Source organism: Aedes albopictus, chromosome 3 (assembly GCF_035046485.1).
Source record: "Aedes albopictus strain Foshan chromosome 3, AalbF5, whole genome shotgun sequence".
Taxonomy (NCBI): Eukaryota; Metazoa; Arthropoda; class Insecta; order Diptera; family Culicidae; genus Aedes; species Aedes albopictus.
The window spans coordinates 325452629-325475528 of NC_085138.1; the positions used below are offsets into that span (position 1 = coordinate 325452629).

Here is a 22900-nt window from a genome sequence, read left to right on the forward strand (position 1 = left end):
GAAGATAGAAGATAGAAGATAGAAGATAGAAGATAGAAGATAGAAGATAGAAGATAGAAGATAGAAGATAGAAGATAGAAGATAGAAGATAGAAGATTGAAGATTGAAGATTGAAGATTGAAGATTGAAGATTGAAGATTGAAGATTGAAGATTGAAGATTGAAGATTGAAGATTGAAGATTGAAGATTGAAGATTGAAGATTGAAGATTGAAGATTGAAGATTGAAGATAGAAGGTAGAGGAGAAAAGAGAGATGGTAGAAGATAGAAGATAGAAGATAGAAGATAGAATATAGAATATAGAATATAGAATATAGAAGATAGAAGATAGAAGATTGAAGATAGAAGATAGAAGATAGAAGATAGAAAATCCCCAAAGCCTGAATCAAATTCTGTCTCATCTGACCTACCTCAACACCAACAAACCGACATTCACGGAAATTGTAACTAATCGGCTATATCATGCCTTCTGGAGGGGGGTCAACGGTCGAAGCGAGTCAAAGTGTAAATTGATATTCTTCATGTGTTGTTTTGCTGCTTACGCGCTAACTAACCAACAACTGCTTAGTAAGTATTGGCACTATTGATTCTAGACGACGGACATCTCTAGGTATGTGAAGAGACGGGGAGACAGCAGGCGAACGGTCGAGCGATACAAACTGTTACTTATTATGGGGATTGGTATCGGCTGTGATTTGTGGCACGACTCGCTCATCAGTCGACCAGCCCGGAGAATGGTGGTGGTGTTTGCACACATGTAGGGTTTCTTGTTTGCAAATTTCCGATCGTCATCGACGACGATGGGGCTAGTATAGGTAGGTATATTGAAATTATGTGTGCTTTGAACTTTGGCTCGGCTCGGAAGCAAATCTGAGCCGGCCGGCATGTGGTCGGAGATCGGGTTACTCTCCTGCCGCCGCCAAGCAGGTTGGCTACGATACTGCTGCTGGTTGTTCCTGTTTACGCTTTTGGGCACAAGCCGTACCGAGACATGACGTACCCATTGGAACAGATTTGTTTTATGAATGCTTTCCTGGTTGTTACATTGTGGGTGTGCGTTCACGTGGGCTTGGGTAGGGGGTGTTCATTACACGTATATATCACACAATGTAATACATAGTTCTTATGTTGAATTTTTGTTTTCTTCTTTCCAGGTATGCATTGGATATTTCTTCATTTTTTTCAACAAAACTCTAATATCAGTTATACAAATAAACTTTATTTGGGTAAGTATAATACATACATTTATGCATAGTTAGCTTGTCTGGCTTTTCAAAAGTGTTCTCTGATTCTCAAGTTCCTCTGCATATATTGATTGTCATCTACTAAGTCTGGTCGAATTTCAGCCAAATTTATTTGGCGCCGAAAAGGTGTAAGGCTAGAAGGGGACGCAGGATGGGGATTGTAACATAAGGCTGAATTTCAAAAGGCTGAATGCACAAAAGGCTGAATACGAAAGGCTGAAATCAAGAAAGTGTAACATAAGGCTGAAATTACAAAAGGCTGAAAATTTAAAAGGCTGTAAATTCTAAAATGCATATTTAAGTTATAGCACTTCTTCCTTTTCTTGGAGTAACGCCCGAACTGAGATCGAGCCTGCTTCTCAGCTTTGGCATATCATGCAACAGGCACGAAAATACTCAATGCCAAAGGGAGTCAAGAAAATTTTTGTAATGAAAAGTTCTTGGTCCGAACGCGAATCAGCATGGGCCTTAGTTTCTTATAGTGTAAAGGCCAATGGTGCATACCAACGAACAACAAAAGCAACTGATTATATCGTTAATTAATCCTTCTTTAAACATGAGCTATTCTTTTGAGTCATGCTGTTTTGGAGTAGGTTGTCATTACGGCTACTAAAACAATATCATCAGAGATTCTCCCTTCTATGCTATTCTTTTGAAAAATACTGTCTTACTAATGTAAGTATTCGATAACTCATAGCATTATTACCAGTCGTAAAACTTTCCGATTCAGAACATAGTAATTGAAGCATATTCCCCCAAAATTGCTTAGTTTGGCCAACCATGAACCAGGGACGGTAAGGCGGTCATTCGTCAAGCTCAAACAAAACCAATGCGAGTGCCACGGCTGGGTAATCGACCACAAGCAAATTTTCAAATACATCGTAATATCAATGAATGTATGTAATTATTTCTAATTGGCGTGATCTGTTTGAGTTGTTAGTGTTGAGGTTGGCCTTTAGACTGGTGCGTTTGAATCACCATTTCAGCCTTATGATATTTCAGCCTTTTGATGCATTCAGCCTTCTGTAATTTCAGCCTTTAGTGTTTCAGCCTTTTGATATTTCAGCCTTTTGTAATTCAGCCTTTTGTACGTAACCCGCAGGATGATGCCACTATTCTTTTGCATGTTATAAAACTGTTAGTATTAATCTTGCGCTGTGAGTGTTTTTCTTTATGCCCAAAAATTCTACAGATTTTTTAGATTTACTGTTGATTGTTTGCCATGATATTACTTGGAAATTTTTCCACTAAGAAATTGTTTAAATGAGCAAAAAAAAACGAATTGTTGCGTAGGGTCACCGTGCCCTTAGTAATCTTATGCTCTTATGCAAATTCATCCTACAGGTATTCTTCGATATGACGTACCCTCGATATAGCGTACCCTCGATATAGCGAATTCGATATAACGTACATTTTGCTTCGATATAACGTACAACATTGAAAAATTTTATTTTTCCCACGAATAACCCTTAGATAAACTACGATATCACTCAAACCAATGTTTTGTTGCAGCATTAGTCTTGTTTCCCAGAATTAGCGCAATTCGGGGAAAAATTTAGTGTACGTTATATCGAAGCAAAATGTACGTTATATCGAAGCACAAAAAACAAAATGATTTTTTCGTCAAAATTCAATTTTCAAATTTTCATTATTAGTTTTGTGAATTTCACCGAAATCATTATTTTGGATTAATTTCACGTCGAATACATCAATACTAGCATAAAAAATATTAAATTTTTCTCTGCTTCGATATAACGTACACTTCGATATAACGTGTAAGCAAGGCTTGGGCGTGGCTCTAATTCAGGAGCCATGGTCTAATAAAGGAAAAATACTTGGTATTCAAACACAAAATTGTAAGTTGTTCTATGACGAAGCTCAGAGTTCACCTAGAACTGCTGTATTAATTTATAAAACACTCAAATGCTATCCAATTACAGAATTTATTAAACGAGACATTGTTGCGGTCATGGTGGAGGTACCAACAACTAGGGGAAAAACAGAGGTCGTTGTGGCTTCAGCGTACTTCCCTGGTGATGATACTGTGGTTCCTCCTCCTGAGATCGATCCATTCGTCCAAAAATGCAGAGAAATCAACAAGCCATTCATTCTTGGGTATGACGCCAACGCCCATCATACGGTGTGGGGAAGTACGGATATCAACAGTCGAGGTGAGTGCCTATTGGAATATCTCTCAGCAAGTAACATAGGTAATAAGGGAAATGAACCAACTTTTTCAAACGCAATCAGACAAGAAGTTTTAGACTTGACTTTATGCAACGCTGCAATTTATGAAAGAATTTCAAACTGGCATGTGTCGGATGAAACCTCTTTGTCTGATCATAGACATCTTCTTCTTCTTCTTCTTGGCGTAACGTCCTCATTGGGACAAAGCCTGCTTCTCAGCTTCTATTAGCACTTCCACAGTTATTAACTGAGAGCTTCCTCTGCCAATGACCATTTTGCATGCGTATATCGTGTGGCAGGCACGAAGATACTCTATGCCCAAGGAAGTCAAGGAAATTTCCTTTACGAAAAGATCCTGGACCGACCGGGAATCGAACCCGTCACCCTCAGCATGGTCATGCTGAATACCCGTGCGTTTACCGCCTCGGCTATATGGGCCCATAGACATATTATGTTTGAATGGAAGGAAGGCAATTGCCTTGCTACTACATTCAGAAATCCCAGGAAAACAAACTGGGATCAATATGTACAAAATCTGAATACGAGCTTAGTAACGGAGAGGGGAAAGATTGATTCAATTCAGGAATTAGAATCCTTTTCTCAAAAGTTAAACGATAAGATACTCAGTTCATTTTACCAAAGCTGTCCTACCAAACGAGCGTCCTCAAACAGAGACGTGCCGTGGTGGAGTACAAAACTTGAACGACTTCGGAAAATATCTCGTAAAATGTTTAATAGAGCGAAAGCTACTTCAGACTGGTCTCAGTATAGGAAGTCTTTAACTGAATATAATAATGAAATAAGGAAAGCTAAACGAAGATCTTGGGTTCGAACATGTGAAAACATCAGCAATACCCCTGAAGTTGCAAGGCTACAGAAATTGCTAGCAAAAGATCACACCAGTGAACTCGGATATTTAAAACGTAATGATGGGGATTTTACTAAAAATCCTCGCGAAACTTTAGACTTAATGATGGAGACTCATTTCCCTGGATCGGTTCAATGTGCAGATCCGGTAAGATTTGAAGGCCTTGATGGTGAAAGGTATTCTATGAAGACATCTTACATGTCTACCAGAACAGAAAACATCAGTCCAGATCTAGCCGACAATATCTTCACGAGAGCCAGAGTAGAGAATGCAGTTAGATCTTTTCAGCCTTTCAAATCTGCTGGAGTAGACGGAATATTTCCTGCACTTCTTCAAAAGGGCGAGGCAGTTTTAATTCCGTCTCTAATAGAGATTTTCAAGGCAAGTATAGGATTGAACTACATTCCATCAAAATGGAGAAAAGTAAAAGTCATTTTTTTTACCAAAGGTAGGGAAGCGGAATAGGACGCATCCTAAATCATACAGACCCATCAGTCTTTCATCAGTTTTGTTAAAGACTATGGAGAAAGTTCTTAACCCACCATCAGTCGCATCAAAAAAAGTTACACGAGCGGTCGCGTCGTGTACTCAGTACACGGCATACGCTTTCAATTATGGTTTACATGCTTTACTAGATACAATGTTGGTGTCTTCAGCAAAAATGTCCAACTGGATAATGCGCGTCTGATAGTGGACATGTGGAACCGGTCAACACGATCTGGTCCTGTCCCGGGTGTCGGAATGGCCCTCGCGGGAACCTGTTTCGTGGACATTTCAGTTATGGCACCAAAACTAGGCATGCGACGGCTCTATCTTCATGATTTTCCATATCCATTATTTTGGTAACCATGAAAATGACCAGTGACCTCCCTGGCCAACCCGTGGCCACCGGAATGTGCCCTGGAGGAACCTGTTTCGAGGACATTTTGACCATGACACCAAAACTAGGTATGCGACGGCTCTATCTTCATGATTTTTCATATCCATCACCTTAGTAACCATGAAAATGACCAGTAACCTCCCTGGCTAACCCGTGGCCACCGGAATGTGCCCTGGAGGAACCTGTTTCGAGGACATTTTGACCATGACACCAAAACTAGGCACGCGACGGCTCTATCTTCATGATTTTTCATATCCATCATCTTAGTAATCATGAAAATGACCAATGACCTCCCTGGCTAACCCGTGGCCACCGAAATTTGCCCTGGAGGAACCTGTTTCGAGGACATTTTGACCATGACACCAAAACTAGGCATGCGACGGCTTTATCTTCATGATTTTTCATATCCATCATCTTAGTACCCATGAAAATGACCAGTGACCTCCCTGGCTAACCCGTGGCCACCGGAATGTGCCCTGGAGGAACCTGTTTCGAGGACATTTTGACCATGACACCAAAACTAGGCATGCGACGGCTCTATCTTCATGATTTTTCATATCGATCATCTTAGTACCCATGAAAATGACCAGTGACCTCCCTGGCTAACCCGTGGCCACCGGAATGTGCCCTGGAGGAACCTGTTTCGAGGACATTTTGATCATGACCTCCCTGGCTAACCCGTGGCCACCGGAATGTGCCCTGGAGGAACCTGTTTCGTGGACATTTTGGCTTTGACGCCAAAACTAGGCATGCGACGGCTCTAGCTTCATGATTTTCCATATCCATCATCTTGGGTAAATTGCCAATTGGGTTTTTAAATTAAGAAAAATGTATTGATTTTTTGATTTTATACGAAAGAGCTCCTTTTTCTGAACCACTATGATTTTTTTCAGATTTTTAGAACTTTATTTTGGTACCTAAAATCGATTTCGAAAAGATTTATCGAAATCACCTTTTGACAGCTGGGCAACTGCTTGACAGCTCCGCCAAGTACAAAATGCGACGAGGGGTGATTCGACAAATCGCTCCCATACAAACTTCAAATTGATTTTTAAATAGGTTCCCGGGCATCAAAATTCATGAAAATTTGGATTTCGGCTCAGTTTTGCATGCAGATTCAGAATATGGAATTATCTCAACACCGTTAAAGAAGCCAATTGTTACACACCTTAAAAACTCGCCAATTGTTGCACACCTCATAAGAAAAGCATGGAGTGTGCAACAATTAGCGAGGTTCCAAGGTGTGCAATTACTCTGTATGAGGCGGTCATGCTTATAATTTCGCTTATAGCATGGTGAATCCGTTAATTTGATACATATTTGCCTCCCAAAAGCGTTTTTGTATTGTATAAAAATATGTCCAATCTAGTTTTGTAATTTTCGAATAGAAAGAAATAAAAAATAGTTTTTTTTGCTTCACGGAGCCGAAATTTTTTGTTTTGTGAACTTGGTTACCAACTGATTTGTATACAGTCATACCTCGGTATAACGTAGCCTCGATATTACGTAACTCAGTATAACGTAACTTTTACCTCGATATAACATAACTTTTTTATGGTTCCAATGTTTTGCTATTTGAATAATAAACGTGATTCACGGAATAGTCTTTATGATATTACGCTCCTCCTGGAACCAAGTCTACTAACCAGTTTAGCGATATACGAACACTTTCGCAGTTATATGACAGTAAACATGGCACATCATTTTGACGTTTGGCGGTGCGATAACTCCAAATTTGTTGAACTTACCGGACTCACAGGTAAAAAGCATTGCAGTTAAACCGTTTGCACCGACCGAACGTCTACTGTACTTATTCTTGACATATCTACTGAAATATAGCCTTCCAACTCCAAAAGACATGACAGTAGACAGCAGTGGAAGCAAATTCGGTTTCATGCGATACTGCGAGTTATAACGCCGGAGCAAGTCCGCCTAGTCTTAGAAGAACCCTGCAGAAAATCGCTCAAGAAATTCTCTGATAAATCCCTAGATAAATTTCTTGATAAATTTCTGGCGAAATTTTGTGATATATCCCACGGATGAATTATTTCGGTGGAAATATTTCAAAAGTATTCTATTCTTCCTAAAGGAATTCATGAAATAATCACATGAAGAATTTATGTAGAAATGCCACGTAAAGTACCAGAGGGAATTTCTGGAGGGATTCAAAGCAAGCTTCTAGAGGAATCACAGCGAAAATCAATGAAAAAGGGGAAATTCCTTAAGGAATCATTAATAGAAATGCTTTGGAAGAAAATGAGGCATCCCTTTTACCAAGGGCTGAAAGTCTCTTTAATAAAGACAAATCAATCAATGAGGCATCCCTGGAGTAATTCAACAGGGTTTCCTGGAACGAGCAATCTTTGAATGGGTCTCTGAAGAAATTCCTGGTGGTTTTTGCCGATATCCTGAGTTTTCGGAAATCCTTTTCGAATATTTAAGGTAAATGTCACGGACTACCTTTGAAAAACGCCAATGATATTCACGATGAATATCATTTGGTATTTTTCAAATGTAGTTCGTGACATTTACCTTAAATATTCAAAAAATGGCAGTTTTTTCGTGACTTTCTTGCAGAACTGGTCTAGCTGCACAAGTTTTTCATATACCATATCCTCAGGTTCAGCTTCTAAAATGAGCTGTAGGTGGTTGAATTTAGATATGACGAAATGAAATTTTCAGCACTGCCTATGGTAGAACCACTGCGCAGCGTCCTTGCATTATAAGAAGTACGCAGTTCGCAAGATTTTTTGGCCTATCTCGATGCGTGGAAAATTCAGGTAAGGAATCGCTCGAGAAATGAAGAAGCTTTTGATTCTTCTTGACTCCAGTACGGAACTGAGAAGATACGTCAAATCAAATGAAGCTCTCTGTGTTGAAGTTCTTGACCATTCCGGAAAAGAAAAAATAATGAACTGAACGAAAATTACTTGAGCGATACCTAGCATAAACCCGTGGCCACAGGAACATGTTAGAGGACGGCTCTATCTTCATAATTTTTATATTCATTGCCTTGGTAACCGTTACCCCCAGTGGCCACGAGTGTGACAGATAGGTCACTGGTCCTATTTTAATAACGAAGGTGAAAAAACATGAGGAGCCATGGGCAAAATGTATTCGGAACAGGTTTCTTCAGGGCAAATTCCAGTGGCCAGAGGTTAACCAGAGAGATGACTGGCACTGTTCACAGTTCCAAAGATGATGTACATGAAACATCATGACGATAGAAAACCACTATATCCACAGTTGTGAAGGCGTGATTATTCAGTGTATGCATGCTGATGGTGACAGGTTCGATTCGCGGTCGGTACTGGAACTTTTTGTAATGGATTTTTTCTTAGCTTTCTTCGTTATAGAGTATCTTTGTGCCTGCCACACGCTATACACATGCAAAATGATCATATGCAAAGGAAGCTCTCAGTTAATAACTGTGGAAGTGCTCATAGAACATTAAGCTGAGTATCAGGCTTTGCCCCAGTATGGACGTTACACAAAAAAGAAGATGAAGATCATGGAGATAGAGCCCTTGCATGGCTGGTAGCCACGGGTTAATCAGAGAGGTCACTCGCAGTTTTTTTTTCGGTTACAAAGATGATGGATATGGAAAATCGTGAAAATAAAACCGTCGCATGCCTAGTTTTGGTGTCATGGTCAAAATGTCCTCGAAACAGGTTCCTCCAGGGCACATTCCGGTGGCCACGGGTTAGCCAGGGAGGTCACTGGTCATTTTCATGGTTACTAAGATGATAGATATGGAAAATCATGAAGATAGAGCGTCGCATGCCTAGTTTTGGTGTCATGGTCAAAATGTCCTCGAAACAGGTTCCTCCAGGGCACATTCCGGTGGCCACAGGTTGGTCAGGGAGGTCACTGGTCATGTTCATGGTTACTAAGATGATAGTTATGAAAAATCATGACGATGGAGCCGTCGCATGCCTAGTGTTGGTGTCATGGTTAAAATGTCCTCGACACAGGTTCCTCCAGGGCACATTCCGGTGGCCACGGGTTATCCAGGGAGGTCACTGGTCATTTTCATGGTTACTAAGATGATGGATATGAAAAATCATGACGATAGAGCCGTCGCATGCCTAGTTTTGGTGTCACAGTCAAAATGTCTTCGAAACAGGTTCCTCCAGGGCACATTCCGGTGGCCACGGGTTGGCCAGGGAGGTCACTGGTCATGTTCATGGTTATTAAGATGATGGTTATGAAAAATCATGACGATGGAGCCGTCGCATGCCTAGTTTTGGTGTCATGGTCAAAATGTCCTCGACACAGGTTCCTCCAGGGCACATTCCGGTGGCCACGGGTTGGCCAGGGAGGTCACTGGTCATGTTCATGGTTACTAAGATGATAGTTATGAAAAATCATGACGATGGAGCCGTCGCATGCCTAGTTTTGGTGTCATGGTCAAAATGTCCTCGACACAGGTTCCTCCAGGGCACATTCCGGTGGCCACGGGTTATCCAGGGAGGTCACTGGTCATTTTCATGGTTACTAAAATAATAGATATGGAAAATCATGACGATAGATGCGTCGCAAGCCTAGTTTTGGTGTCATGGTCAAAATGCCCTCGACACAGGTTCCTCCAGGGCACATTCCGGTGGCCACGGGTTAGCCAGGGAGGTCACTGGTCATTTTTATGGTTACTAAAATAATGGATATGGAAAACCATGAAGATAGGGCCGTCACAAGCCTAGTTTTGGTGTCATGGTCAAAATGTCCTCGACACAGGTTCCTCCAGGGCACATTCCGGTGGCCACGGGTTAGCCAGGGAGGTCACTGGTCAAGTTCATGGTTACTAAGATGATGGTTATGAAAAATCATGACGATAGAGCCGTCGCATGCCTAGTTTTGGTGTCATGGTCAAAATGTCCTCGACACAGGTTCCTCCAGGGCACATTCCGGTGGCCACGGGTTATCCAGGGAGGTCACTGGTCATTTTCATGGTTACTAAAATAATAGATATGGAAAATCATGACGATAGATGCGTCGCAAGCCTAGTTTTGGTGTCATGGTCAAAATGTCCTCGACACAGGTTCCTCCAGGGCACATTCCGGTGGCCACGGGTTAGCCAGGGAGGTCACTGGTCAAGTTCATGGTTACTAAGATGAAGGTTATGAAAAATCATGACGATAGAGCCGTCGCATGCCTAGTTTTGGTGTCATGGTCAAAATGTCTTCGAAACAGGTTCCGCCAGGGCACATTCCGGTGGCCACGGGTTGGCCAGGGAGGTCACTGGTCATGGTCATGGTTACTAAGATGATAGTTATGAAAAATCATGACGATGGAGCCGTCGCATGCCTAGTTTTGGTGTCATGGTCAAAATGTCCTCGACACAGGTTCCTCCAGGGCACATTCCGGTGGCCACGGGTTATCCAGGGAGGTCACTGGTCATTTTCATGGTTACTAAGATGATGGATATGAAAAATCATGAAGATAGAGCCGTTGCATGCCTAGTTTTGGTGTCACGGTCAAAATGTCTTCGAAACAGGTTCCTCCAGGGCACATTCCGGTGGCCACGGGTTGGCCAGGGAGGTCACTGGTCATGTTCATGGTTATTAAGATGATGGTTATGAAAAATCATGACGATGGAGCCGTCGCATGCCTAGTTTTGGTGTCATGGTCAAAATGTCCTCGAAACAGGTTCCTCCAGGGCACATTCCGGTGGCCACGGGTTGGCCAGGGAGGTCACTGGTCATTTTCATGGTTACCGAAATAATGGATATGGAAAATCATGAAGATAGAGCCGTCGCATGCCTAGTTTTGGTGCCATAACTGAAATGTCCACGAAACAGGTTCCCGCGAGGGCCATTCCGGCACCCGGGACAGGACCAGATCGTGTCGACCGTTTCCACATGTCCACTATCAGACGCGTATTATCCAGTTGGACATTTTTGCTGAAGACACCAACATTGTATCTAGTAAAGCATATAAACCATAATTGAAAGCGTATGCCGTGTACTGAGTACACGACGCGACCGCTCGTGTAACGGTCTGGTTCACAAAAAAGTTACACCAGCGGTCGCGCCGGTGTACTGAGTACACATTAAAAATGTGAGGTTAGAATTACGTATTTTTCGAGTACTTTCCGTGCATTTTTTCATTTTTTTTCTGCCTTACTAACAAGAAGAAGAGTGGATCTTGGAATAGGACCAACACCCGGTTCAATTTGGTGCGTATTTCGATTATATTTTTGCATTTTTCTGAGATGCGTGTACTCAGTACACGCAAGCGACTGATGGTGGGTTAACGATTTTATTAGTTCAAAATACATGCAAGAACATCCACTATCAGAAACCCAGTTTGCATACCAATCTGGGAAGTCAACAGTCACGGCGTTGCAATCTCTGGTGTCTAAAGTGGAAAAAACACTTATAGCAACAGAAATAGCACTATGTTCATTTTTGGATATTGAAGGTGCTTTTGATAACACTTCCTATTCTTCGATGGCTCGTGCCATGGAAAAAAGGGCTTTGATACGGCTATCATTAACTGGATTCATTCTATGCTTGCAAAAAGAGAAATAATTTCTGAGCTAGGTGGGTCGTCTATAATGATTAAGGCAACGAAAGGTTGTCCTCAAGGAGGGGTCCTTTCACCACTGATGTGGTCCTTAGTTGTAGACGATCTGCTAAGAAGCTTGGAGACACTTGGTTTCGAGGTTGTAGGCTTCGCAGATGATATTGTCATCATAGTAAGAGGAAAGTTTGATAGTATTATTTCAGAGAGAATGCAACAGGCTCTGCAATTTACCCATTCATGGTGTGTGCAGGAAGGCCTTAACGTCAACCCCTCAAAAGTAGTAATTGTTCCGTTCACTAGGAAAAGGAAGTTCAACCTCAAAACATTGAAGATTGGAGGTGTACAAATGCGTCTTAGTGAACAAGTTAAGTACCTTGGTGTAATATTAGACGCCAAATTAAACTGGAATGCTCATATTGAGTATGTAATTGGCAAAGCTACCAGTGCTTTTTGGTGCTGCTCCAAAACGTTTGGAAGAAAGTGGGGCTTAAAACCAAAAATGATAAAATGGATTTACACATCTATTATACGTCCCAAAGTAACGTATGCTTCGCTCGTGTGGTGGCCAAAAACAAAAGAGGCCACTGCGCAGGCTAAGCTTGCAAAACTTCAACGCCTGATGTCCATCGCTGTAACGGGAGCGATGCGAAGTACTCCGTCAAAATCGTTAGATGCAATTCTTTATTTGCTACCATTGCATGAATTTGTGCAATTAGAAGCGGAAAAGAGTATGATCAGATTAAAATGGTTGAAGGAATTTATGCCAGGAGATTTAGTAAATCACTTAAGCATATCAAAACACTTCCAAAGTAACTCTGTAATGAATATGAATGGAGATTGGATGAAACCAGTGGATAACTATGACATTCCTTACAACGTATGTGAAACATCGCGTTTAGAGTGGGATGCCGGAGGACCAGCTGTTCGTCAAGGTTCCATTAAATTCTTTACAGATGGATCAAAAGTTGGGACACAAACGGGGGCTGGGATCTTTGGCCCTGGAATAAAAATTTCAGTGCCAATGGGGAACTATCCAACGGTGTTTCAAGCGGAGATCTTTGCTATTCTAGTATGCGCAGACTCTTGCTTGAAAAGAAAGTACAGATATGCAAATATTTGTATTTTCTCTGACAGCCAAGCTGCGTTGAAAGCACTGAACGCTTATAAATGTACATCGAGACTTGTCTGGGAATGCATACTCTCACTGCGAAAACTGTCTCAAGAGAATTCAGTAAACATATATTGGGTTCCTGGACATTGTGGCATTGAGGGAAATGAAAAGGCAGACGAGCTCGCAAAACAAGGATCTAATACACAGTTCTTTGGACCAGAACCTTTCTGTGGCATATCATACTGTGCCATAAAAATGGAATTGAAACGATGGGAAGAACAAAGGGTGATTACCAACTGGATGGTAACCAAAAGATGTAATCAATCAAAAAGATTTATAACACCAAATGCAGGAATTACTAGGAAGCTCTTGGAGCTTAATAAGAGAACTTTGTGCACGTTCACTGGCCTAATAACTGGACACTGCCCGAGCAGATATCATTTGAAGAACATAGGTCGGGTTCAGAATGATATCTGTAGATTCTGTAACATTGAATTGGAAACCTCGGAACATCTGCTTTGCAGTTGTGGTGCTTTGTACAAACGTAGATCCAAATTTCTAAATTATGGTTGCTTGCAACCGAGTGAAATTTGGTCTCTCAACCCCGGGAAGGTAGTAGGTTTCATAAACTCTATTTTGCCTAACTGGGAAATGACGCGTCAGGATACTTAAGCGGATAACTTAATAAAGGGTGATCAGCTTTGTAAGATGCGAATAGTAAACAGGGGTATACCACAAAAGTTCAACTCACTGGACGCAGTGGTTCAACTCCCCCAACAAAAAAAAAAAACCCTGATAAATCCACCTAGTGGTGATAGCGCCTTTCTCGTCGAATATGTACTCATGATGTCGACGTAAGCCGAAGTGTTCCTGAATCCTGAGAATACTTTATTAAGAAAAGCAAGAATTTTATCAAAGCCATTATCGAATAGAAAAACTTATTGATGACGCATATTCCGACGTTATGTTCAACTATAGGCAGAGCTTAAACATATCAGAGCTCTCAGTTGACTGCTTGACCACCTTCACTGTCATTGGAGGCCAATCAATATGAAGACGATGATTACAAGCTAAGATATAATCTTTTTCACAACCACAGATCACTTTGGGGTCGTCGACAATATTTTTTCTGTACACTTCAGGCTATATTTTATTATCGCTGATAACAAGATCCATGTAAAATTGAACAAAAAAATTGCAAGCAAGTGAAATTTCCCAAACTAAATCCCAATAAAATTTCAACCACATTACAGAGCGCGAGGGCGCAACCAGTCACATCAGAATTTTGTGTAGTAACTTTAGACACAAAAGGGGACTGAAAAAAAAATGCTCAGGGTTGTTGCGATTAAATTTTAATTTTCCCATACAACGTTGACTGGAATGGTGTGATTTGATGAGTTCTGAGATCACTTTAGTTTTGTCATGATGAAGAGAACAATTACACATATCTATCGCTTGCTATGATTTTGCTCACTTTCGTAGTTCCGGTAAAGCACCCAAAGTTGGTTCTGTAATAGGGTAATTTTCTAATTGTTACACAGCTAGAAATTTGCCAATTGTTGCACACCTCATAAGAATAGCATGGAGTGTGCAACAATAGGCGAGTTTTTAGCCGTGCAACAATTGGAAAATGCTGGTTGTCTCTAATGTGGTTTGAGCCTATTTTCTTGCTAACCGGTAATCAGGTTATCAAAAAAGCCGCGATTTGACGTGTGGCATGCATTAGTTTGGTTAACTTTTGTATATGGCCACTTCCGGCGGGACACCCGGAACCACAAACACTACTGGTAGTAACTTATGTAGTCTGTGCCTATTTTTTTGCTAACCGTTCATCAGGAAATCGAAAAGGCCGTGATTTGATGCACCGAATGCATGAGTTTGGTTCAATTTTACATTTTACCACTTACGGCGGGACATCTGGAACCAGGACAGTACCAATTGTCCCAAATATGGCATGACACCCGGACACCCGGACATCCGGAACCGGTTCTGGAATACTACCGGTTCAGATATGTAATGTTGGTGGCACGACTGGTGTTGTTGTTCGAAGACATTTTCCGGAAATACAGTCAATTAAACCTTGCGTTGATTCTTTTAAATCTTCGCCAACGTTTCGGCCCTTGTTGGGACCTTCTTCAGGGCTCGATTTGATTTAGATCGAGCCCTGAAGAAGGTCCCAACAAGGGCCGAAACGTTGGCGAAGATTTAAAAGAATCAACGCAAGGTTTAATTGACTGTATTGCCGGAAAAGGTTCAGATATGGTCTGAGACTATTTTCCTGCATACCGTTAATCAGGTTATCGAAAAAGCCGCAATTTGATGTGTCGCATGCATGGATTTGGTTCACTTTTTTATTTGGCCACTTCCGGCGGGGCACCCGGAACCGGTTCTGGAACACTACCGGTTCAGATATGGTCTGAGAGTATTTTCCTGCATACCGTTCATCAGGTTATGGAAAATGCCGCGGTTTTATGTGTCGCATGCATAGGGTTGTAGCATTTTCATGTCTGGCCCCTTCCTGGAGTACCGGTCCGGAACACCTAAATGGCCATAACTCCGGAACGGCTGGACCGATCCGAACCATTTTCAATAGGAAACAATGGGACAAGATTCCGCGTCGAATGAACCGTAGGTCATTAAAATCGGTTGAGGTTTACTGCCAAAAAGTGATGTGAGTTTTTTGTACACACACATACACACATACACACATACATACACACACACATACATACACACAGACATCACCTCAACTCGTCGAGCTGAGTTGATTGGTATATGTGACTCGACTCTCCGGGCCTTCTATCAAAAAGTCATTTTTGGAGTGAACATATAGCCTTTCCAGTACACGAGAAAGGCAAAACGTACAAAGAGAAAACTTTTTTGTACGTTATATCGAAGAGTACCTGTATTTGAAAACAAAACATCGATACGGCATCGATAGATTCCGTTCTTTTTGTTATCATTCATTCCCACTTCTAGAACAAAATACAAAAATTAGAAACAAAAGAAGAACCATATGACGAGCAAATCACCACTAGCGAGCGATAAACTAAATAAATTAGATGCCGTATCGAGTTGTATTTGCCATACGAGATACTCCCATTTTGTATGGTTTCCGAGCCTATAACTTCATTAAACAACCGCCATCTTGAATTATAGGTAGCCATATTGGATTTTGAGCCGTCATCTTGGAATTTCATTTTGACTTAATAAATTGATCAACAACTTGAATTTTGGGCGGTCATACTGGAGGTCACCATTTTGGATATTTTGGTCTTCACTTTTGGACTTTGAACCTTTCCTTTATACCAAATGTATCCATTTCGAATAGTTTCAGAGCCTAAAGCCTCATGCAATATATTGGATCTTATGCCGCCATGGTGACACTAATGTCCCAAATGGAGCTGACCTTCTGATAGGCCACTATATTGGATTTTAAGCCGTCATCTTGAATTTTCTGGTAATCCCTTAGGCTCCGAACATCTTCTCCATACCAAATATTTATACCCATTTAGTATGGTTTCCGAGCCTATATCTCTATAAAACAGCAGCCATTTTGAATTTTTAATGCCATCTTGGATTTTGAATTGTCATACATAATAGATTTTCTGATCTTCTTGGTTTAACGTCGCTCAAAATTCGTTATTCATGCCATAGACTACAACAATCGGCGCAATTTGAAGTGTCGCATGATGTGGTTTCCCAACTAACAATGATAGCTGAATAACAGCTTATTCAGCTAGAATTTTTAAATTAAGTTAAAGAGCGGTTTATTCATCTGTTGTAAAGCAATAATTGATTGATTGATTTGTCTTTATTGAAGAGACTTTGTAAGGCAATAATGTTGTGTGGGTTGGTTCAGTTTCACCAGTCTGTTGGTCTGGATCAACGTATCTAAATGCCCAGGCAAGGTATTCTCTTAGTTATTAAAAGGTGGGGTTTATATTCCAAGATATGTCATTATTTCTGCAAAGTTTGTGAAGTTTTATTAGTTTGGATGTTTATAATGCTACGTTCAGACAACGCTGTATGTCAAGTAGCATAGCGAGATGATGCCCTATATGTATCATGAAGGCATTCTCACTACGCCGAGTTCATATAGCTTGACGTTTATGTTGGCGAACTAAAAATGCGCGGCGATGTTGGTTTGGTGAAAGTTTTGGTGAAATTAGGGTGGTAAAAATTTAAGTTTCAATGAAATGTCTTATCAGATTCCTCAAGAAACTATGTGAGGTTTTCGAAGATATTAAGGATTGCAGTTATCAGTGAATTATGGGGAGAATATTGTCGATAATCTCATCCGTGACTTTTTTATATGGTTCTTCTAGGAGTTCAGAATTTATGTAGTAGTTTCTTCTGGGATTCCTGCTGTTTTTGTTTTGCGATCCCTGTTGGAGTGTATTATGGAACTCCTCTAATCGTTTCTTTGAGGATTTCTACAACAATTCGTTTTGAGATTCTTCCAGAATAATTTTCTGGTACATACACTGTGGTGCATAATTGATCGGACAAACGCCGATTTTCATACAAAATGGCCAAGTTTGAGATGCTGTAACTATGGTTTGCTTTGATGGATTGAGCTCAATTTTTGACACGAAATTACAAATATGCTGAATTTTGTGTATACAAAGTATAAAATGTTTTCGTTCACAGGTCTGGGCGTGGCAAGGCGTTGAAAAAATGGCAAAAGTGATCGGACAGCGGCACGCGTGTAAATCAAAGGGGTACCGCTGTCCGATCACTTTTGCAATATTTTCAACGCCTTGCCACGCCCAGACCTGTGAACGAAAACATTTTATACTTTGTATACACAAAATTCAGCATATTTGTAGTTCCGTGCCAAAAATTGAGCTCAATCCAACAAAGCAAACCATAGTTACAGGATCTTAAACTTGGCCATTTTGTATGAAAATCGGCGTTTGTCCGATCAATTATACACCACAGTGTAGTTCCGTCTTAGTGTCCTCTTGGAGTTCTTCCAGAATTCCTCCAGGGTTACTGATAATATTGTTGCAAGGGGTTTAGCATTAGCATTAGCATTAGCATTAAGCGAGTCGCACAAATTCGTAGGTGGTACAGTCCTAGACCGCTGTTATGAGGGTTGCCTCCTTCCCGTCCGAACCAAAGCACAAAGATTTGGGACTAATCTCTGACTCTTAGACAAGACTGACGCAATCCTCCAATGGTCGAGCACTGTCCTGGCCACGTCCTTGCGACTGCTGAGGAATGGGAAAGGATGGTTAGTTTTGGACACCTATGAAAAATGTAGACAACTCTACGATCTCTCAGGCCTAGGTGTCACGGGAATTTGGGTGTTGTTAGTGGAAGGGTAAACTCCAAAAGACACGCTTGGTTAACGTTCAGGCACACCATTGTTAGACTGCTTCGAATCAGTTGTCTGCCCAATTCATCCTGTATTCCTCGTCATTTTGTTGGCATTTGGTTGAATTACTAAATTCTTCGGTTGATAATCTGAAATATAAAAGAATATTAACATCGTACGTCAAATAAGCTACACATTAGTGATACGCTCGCCACAGTTACATATTTTTAAAATATTATTCATATCGTGCGATACATTTACCTGAATCCTGCTGAAATAAAATGTTAATTAGCAGTACTTTGAAACACAAATACTACAAAACACAAGGAAAAGAGCATCAAACTTTGATCTTGGAATATTTAAAAATACGGTAAATATCAAGATCAAAATTTGATTTGGTAGATCTTACACCGCAACGCACCATTCTAAGGTGATCTACCCACGTTACGGGGTGATAATATTGTTGCAAGGGGTTCCCCAAGAATTCCCACGAGTTTCCCGAGAATTCCTCTAGCATAACCCTGGAATTTTCTCCAGAATTTCTACAGATTTTTCCCGAAAATGGCTTCGGAAGTTTTTTTTTATCTGTATTAACGAGATTTTTAGCCCTAGGCTAGTTCATCTCGGGACCCACGCTTGACTTCCCTTCCGAAGGAAGAACCCACAGATTGTGAGTTTGTCGGGAGTGGGATTCGATCCCAGGTCCTCGACGTGATTGTCAAGTGTTCTAACCATCACACCAGGTCCGCTCCCTTTCGGAAGTTCTCTGGGAGTATGTTTACGATTTTCATAAACAAAAAACCTGCAGTTTCCCGGGAATTCCTTCAGGAGACCCTCGAAAGTTTCTCGGGAATTCCTCCACGAATTACTTAGGAGTTCCTGGAGAATTCCTCGCGAATTACCAGCGATTCCTTGGATATTCTATCAGTAGTAAATCAAGAATTTCCCCAGAAGTACCTCGAGAATATCACCCGAAATTCTTTAGGAATTTCTCCAGAAGTGCCTCGGGAATTCCTCCACGATTTCCCCGGAAATTCCTCCTTGAATTTCTCCAGGAGTTCCTCGGGTATTCCTCCACAAGTTTTCCGGGGATTCCTCAAGGAGTTCCCCAAGAATATCTGCAGGAGCTCACCGGAAATTCCTCCAGGAGTTCCCCGGGGACTACTCAAGGAGTTCCCCGAGCATTCATCCAGGAGTTCTTCGGGAATTTCTCCTCGAGTATTTCCTCGAGAATTCTACCAGGAGTTTCTTGGGGATTCTCACAGGAGTTTCTCGGTGATTCCTCAGGGAGTTCATCGGAAATGTCTCCAGAAGTTGCATTGAAATTCCACCAGCAGTTTCTTGGGAATTCTAGAAGTAGTTCACAGGAGTTCCCTGGGGATTCATTCAAAAAATCCCCGATGATTTTTTTCTAGAGTTCCCCGAAAATTTCTAAATGAGTTTTTCGGGAATTCCTCCCGGAGTTTCTCGAGAATTCTTTTAGGAGTTTCATCCGGAGTTCCTCCGGAATTCCTTCAGAAGTTCTTCGGCAAATCGGAAATTCCTCTAAGAGTTTCTCCAGAAATTTCTTGGTAATTCCTTCCTGAGTTCCCCGGAATTTCATCATGAATTTCTCCGGTGATACCTCCAGGAGTTCTTCGAGAATTCTTCCAGAAGTTCCTCGGAATTTCCCTCAGGACTTACTCAGAAATTCAACCTGGATTTCTACGGGGCCACCCCCAGAAGATCCCCTGAGAATTCTTCGAGAATTCTTCCCGGTATATCTGGAACATTCTTCGGGAGTTCCTCAAGGAGATCCTTGGGATCCTCGAGAATTCTTCTAGGAGTTGGTCAGGAATTCCTCCATGAGTTCTTCGAAAATTCCTCCAGTAGCTCATCGGAAATTCTTCCAGGAGTTTCTCAGGAATTCCTCCAGGAATTCCTCGGAAATTCATTCTGAAGTTCCGCGTAATTTCAACCTGGATTTCTCCGGTGATATCTCCAGAAGATATTCGAGAAGTCTTCCAGGATTTTCACGGGATTTCCTTCAGAAGTTACTCGGTAAATTCATCCTGGATTTCTCCGGAAATACCCCCAGGAGTTCTTCGAGAATAGTTCCCGGTGTTCTTTGGGAATTCTTTCCGGAGTTCTTCAGGAATTCCTTCAGGAGTGCCTCGAAAATTCCTCCAGGAGTACCACGGGCATTCCTCTAGCAGTTCCTCGTGAATTTCTCCAGGAATGCCTCGGATATTCTTCCAGGAGTTCCTCAGAAATTCATCCAAAAGTTCCTCGGGAATTCCTCCAAGAGTTCCTCGGTAATTCCTTCATGAGTTTCTCGGAAACTCATCCCGGATTTCTCCGGTAATACCTCCAGGAGTTCTTCGAGAATTTTTTCAGGAGTTTCTTGAGATATTTTTCAGGAGTTTCTCTCTCTCAAGAATATTTCCTGGTTTTCTTCGGGAATTCTTTCAGGAGTTCTTCAGGAATCCCTTTCAGAAGTTCCTCGAAAATTCCTCCAACAGTACCTCGAGATTTTTTACAGTAGTTCTTCGAGAATTCCTCCAGGAGTTCCTCAGGAATTCCTCCAGAAGTTCCTCAGGAATTCCTTCAGAAATACTTCGAAAAGTCCTTCAGGATTTCCTTGAGAATTACTACAGGAGTTCTTCGGAAATTCCTCTTGGAGATCCTCGATTATTCCTCCAGGAATTTCCCGGGAATTCCTTCAGGAGTTCATTGCAAATTCTTCCAGGAGTTCCTCAGGAATTTCTCCAGAAGTGTCACGGGATTTCCTCCAGGAGTCCCTCAGAAGTTCCTCAGGAATCCCTTCAAGAGTACTTTATGAATTACTTCAGGAAGTCTTCGGAATTTTTTCCAGTAGCTCTTCGTCAGTTCCTCCAGGAGTTTCTTGGGAATTCCTCCAGGAGTTCTTCGGAAATTCTTCCAGGAGTTCCTCGGGAATTTCTTCCAGGTGTTCCTCGAAAAATTTCCTCGGGAATTCTTGTAGAAGTTTCTCGGGAATTCCTCCAGGAATTTCTTGGAAATTCCTCCAGGAGTTCCTCGAAAATTCCTCCAGGAGTTCTTCGGGAATTCCTCCAGGAGTTCCTCGGGAATTCTTGTAGAAGTTTCTCGGGAATTATTTCAGAAATTCTTCGGAAATTCCTCCATTAGCCCACTCGTTTCAACTTGCCCCGGTGTACCTTACATTTATGAAAGGAATACCTATAGCCTCATATATTTGCCAACAATGCCAACAGAAGCAAAACCTCAACACAACCATCTTTTATTGTCATATAGGTAGCTCGCTGTTGCTGCCGCATCTCATTAGTTTGTTCCCTTGTAAACTTTTCTAGGTGATGAAAATGAACATCATATCCAGGAATGGCATGTTATTCACCTGGAGAAAGTAAAAAGAAGTAAAAACAATGCACGATGACAATATCAGTAACGTGGGTGTCTGCATTTAGCATGTATTCAAGGAAGTAGTTCACGACTTACATTCGTGTCAACTCTCACATTATGCAGAGAAACTAGGTGCAAATAGCTTGCTGCTTGAGGCATAATGTTCACAACCCAGAACAAATCTTTTCCTGTTGGTGGTGTAGAGAGACCACGAAACCAAAGGAACCAACGTCGACGTCGGTCGGTGACGGCAAGGATGATGATCACTATCACAACCCGCTTCCACTGCACTGACAAAATGGCACGTTTGGGGAAGAAGGCAAATAAAGTATGTTTCGAGGTCCTGTATGTCATTGCCATTTAACAACCTACATACGCCAGGCTTTAGTTATATGAACACACATGCATGCATCTTCCCTGTGCTGTATAGTTACACCCGGCGTAGAATGAAAAATGGATATTTTCCTATCTAGACCTCTAGACTTATTCATGCGAAAAGAATGCAATTTTCGATGGAGTCGCCTTTCCAGCATCCACAGCGCAGTTGTAGGGATGACACACACGTGTGGCGCTGGCCTGGCCGACCGACATCAGAGAGCCGGAGGAATATGATGATGGCTGGGCTGCGCTCACTGTGCCAGCCAAGTGCATGGAATCTGAATTATACGAACGAAAGTGCGCTGTGCAGCCTTGCGGCCCTCATGTGCCAACGGAAGAAATTCCAAGCCAAGGCCCTCCTCGCTCGCCAAGGCTCACAGCAGAGAATATTATTAATAACGATAATGGTCCCCAGCCCAGCTATGGTTGTGCTTGAAAGGCTGAACCATGCGCTTCCGGTCCAGGGCTGGTCGGGTCGAGGTGGCGGCGGTTCGTTTGCAAGTTAGATCTTCCCCTTGAGGACGAAGAACATGATTTTATAATACAAGCGGAAACGTGTCACCCGGATGTGGTGTGTACGACATTAGTTTTCGCAAGGATTATGGATGTTTGTGGAGCATGCTGCAGCCTAAGAAGGATTGCAGAGGCACTAGTGCGGAAGCATGCATTTTGTGTGTGCATTAGATTTAAGCGATAGTATATCTCCTTCTGGTTGGTTATACGACGATTGAAGTGCATTAAGAATTAATAGAAGCAATAAGTGCCAGTCATCAAAAGCAAAAATATATTCACGCCATTTTCAATATTGGGGTGAACTTGATTATGAATTGATTTCATAGCTGGGGATTTTTTTTTAATTACCGTACGGGTTTGTGCCGAAGGGTCTCAGATTTTCATGAAACTTTTTCCACAGGCAGGGCTCATGGATAAATTAGGAAAAAAATTTAGAAAAATTCAGGGTCGCTTATTTTCCCGGAAAACAAAGGTGGAAATTTCTTGTTTTCCCC

At 41.7% G+C, this 22900-nt stretch overlaps 1 protein-coding gene across 10 annotated transcripts in view; it reads right to left on the reverse strand.

Moving 5' to 3' along the window:
* LOC109623365 (low-density lipoprotein receptor-related protein 1) overlaps positions 1-22900 on the reverse strand; it is an 880389-nt gene that overhangs the window by 452023 nt on the left and 405466 nt on the right. The gene's annotated exons all lie outside the window — the stretch shown is intronic.